The sequence below is a fragment of the Coffea arabica genome, chromosome 4e, assembly GCF_036785885.1.
Source record: "Coffea arabica cultivar ET-39 chromosome 4e, Coffea Arabica ET-39 HiFi, whole genome shotgun sequence".
In the NCBI taxonomy this organism is placed as follows: Eukaryota; Viridiplantae; Streptophyta; class Magnoliopsida; order Gentianales; family Rubiaceae; genus Coffea; species Coffea arabica.
The window spans coordinates 20,939,559-20,942,616 of record NC_092317.1 but is presented as its reverse complement, the minus strand read 5'-3'; the positions used below and the strand labels follow the sequence as shown (position 1 = coordinate 20,942,616).

The following is a 3,058-nucleotide window of genomic DNA, read 5'->3' as shown; positions in this document are numbered from 1 at the left end:
TCAATTAGTTGGAGTCATTAACACAAAACAATTGAACAACACAAGCGATTTCACATAAAAGAGCAATCATATAACTTCACAAAAAACTTTCAATGTGACTTCACCAGATGCATTCAACTATACGACTGCATCTACTGTTTACTCTATCTTCTAGAGCAACTGCCAAAATGGAAAGTCAACAGTACAAGCACACAAGTGTAACTTTGCCTATAGAGGATACATGTCCGACAAACTACGGGTGAAGTTCACATCATATGGGTCGAAAAATTGAAGGTGTTGTCAGCGATAAATTGCAATTAGGAGCAACAGAAAGGCGACCGCTACCGATATCGTCATGAAGGTTTTCATTTGTCGAATATGTTGTTCGATTCGGTGCACATCATACGGGAAAGAGTTTGGTTCATTTTGCACTGTTTCGGGACTGTCGAAGGAGCTTTCTCTACTTATTGCTTGTCGATTAGGTGAGGGAGGGCAGTAGTTAGCCTGAACTTGCTCATGATTCCTCCCTATTGGATGACACCAAGCGAAAAAAGCACAAGTTTTTCCTTCACAGACGAAGTACAGCAACCCCTTCGTCGGTTTCTGTGACTCCACGATTTTCAGGTTAGCCTTTTTTCCACAGTTACAGTACCGATATTGGTACCTTAATTCGCTACTTCCGCCACCAACATTGATAGATGAAGACATCTAAACCATGTAAAACTCGTTTGGGGCCTATGATTAGAGAATGGGTGAGTGGATGAAATAATGGGGATGGTTGTGTGTTGATCGTGATGATTCACACAGGTGGCAGTTAAAATGTGGCCAGTCTCAGATATAAACTAGCAACCATGGAGTAAAAGGCGCAGCAGTGATAACGTAGAAAGCGTTAAAGCGGCAGTACCACATATTCGAACATTGTTACGTGGAGTTTCTAACCTGTTACGAAAAATTGGTGTTGTTATTGTCAAAGGAACTTAACAACAGCTACGGGCCGGTGCTAATGTACAAAGCGTTACTGTGGCTTATATAAAGAAAAAGGGATAATTTCAGATACCTCCCCTGAGGTTTCTGATAGTCTCACTTCCCTCCCCTGTGGTTTCAAAAATGCCACAAACTTCTCCTAAAACTAAATAAGCAGTCTCAAAGTAGACCCTATTCAAAAATATAAACAATAAAAAATGGGTAGTTGGAGAGAGAAACAACTATATAACTGTGAATACCCTGATTATCTTGCATTAGTGAGTTAATCTCATATGAAACAGGCACAAAAAATTGGTGTTTGTCCTTGCAAGTTGCAGTAGGTATGTAACACCCTTCTCTATATGACTAATACTGATTTAACTATAAACACCTTACTCGGAGTGATCTATAAGGTACAATAAGTTTACAAACATGTACATTATGTTATATGTTAGTTACTTGCCTGTTTTTATATTGGTTAAAGGTTCTAATTTATCGTTAATTAGATTAAATGTGTTTATAACTAACTTCACCAAATTTGTACTGATAATCACGAAATATTAGCTAACTTGTGAGGGTATTTAAGTCTTTTTGGCCATGATAATGTAAGAAATGGGACCTAAAATTCTGACAGGGGAGGTTCGATGATATCTTTTATAATTACATGAGAGGAGAGTGAGGCTGTCAGAAACCTCACCTCTAAATATCTGAAATTATCCCTAAAAAAAAGGGGTGATTCTTCTGCTTTAGTATACATGCAACTAATTGTTAAGGTAACCATTACAGTTTGAGCTTTGGTCCAATGTCAATAAAATGAGAGTATGAAATGTAATACCTCTGAGTAAAGTACGGTTAGACGAGAAATTTTGTAACAGGGACGTATATTAAACACTGAAAACGGGGCAAGAATGACCTCGCCTGAGCTGTTAATGGCCATAATTTGGCATCAACAAATTGTGCGATCCAGATCACAAGTTGGACATCGATTTTTCCACCGTGTGTGGGACCCACAAAATTTTGTACTAAAGTTACACGTGGTGCAAACAAAGTTACGCCGTGTGCAACCAAAATTACGCGCTGTTGAAAATGGCCAAAACTAGTATCTCTAATATTTGATGCAATTTATTACCAGTCTGACTAATATAAAGTGCGATCAGGTGAAAGTTATAAACTTGCGCAAGATTCAAGATGTCTTATACAACAACAGTATGTGTAACTTTTTACGTGCTCTATGTAACACACTTTCAACTACGAAAGCAGATATATACCAATCCATGTCAATTAATAATCCTTGCGTACAAAGCGTGAAGGCGATAAGAACGAGCAATGGCACTATCAGTGTCATAACGTGTTTCTAATAAGTCATGAATTTTGCCACTGCTCTTCATTGTCCATAATCTTCGTAGTGCCGGTATTACAAGTAGTTAGCAAAAAGTCACAGACAGATTTAAAACAATTAATGTTCGGCTAATGTTATTACTGACAATATTCTAGTGACAACTCAAAACCTAACTTAAATTACAAGTAGCTGCAAATATTGGCGCTAATGTGTCCAGAAAAACAAAATCAGTAACTGTTTCAAAAAATATCCTTTGCTATTATGCATAGCAGAAACAACAAATTACATCCCTGTTGAAGATGCTCTTGCAACCATTTACTATTTACTCCCAAGCATGGCGGAAATAGTGTCTACAAACTTTGTATTATGCTCCGAACTACAAAGCCGCGCGGTGTACAGCATTCGATACTTCGTAATATTTTCCTGCCACAATTTCACCTCTGATAATCAGCACCACGATTAAGTCCAATTTATTAACCATTTTATTGCCACAAGTACGTACAAAGATAGTTACAAAACGTGACCACACCTTTGTAATTCGCATAGCCAATCTTCCACTCCAGTGTTCAAGAAAGGTCATCGTGAAAACTCCACTATCGAACCTGGTCAGATCAACATGAATCTTCTCAGGAATAAGGATAATATAGTAAAGTGATGGTAGTACACCATTGCAGTGATAAGCTATCGGGGAAAAGGACATGGAAGATCCGATATTATACCAGCTATCGGGTGACTGATGAGGGACATCAGCAACTTCGAGTTTGAAACTTGCAAAGT

General features: G+C 38.0%; 1 long non-coding RNA gene across 1 annotated transcript; it reads right to left on the bottom strand.

Annotated features, from left to right (window-relative positions):
- Nucleotides 1-2,486: 2,486 nt before the first annotated feature.
- LOC113742255 (uncharacterized) lies at nt 2,487-3,058 on the bottom strand. The gene is made up of 3 exons (XR_003460816.2): nt 3,001-3,058; nt 2,811-2,883; nt 2,487-2,704 (listed from the first exon to the last, which is right to left on the bottom strand). It is a non-coding gene; the product is annotated as an uncharacterized lncRNA (long non-coding RNA).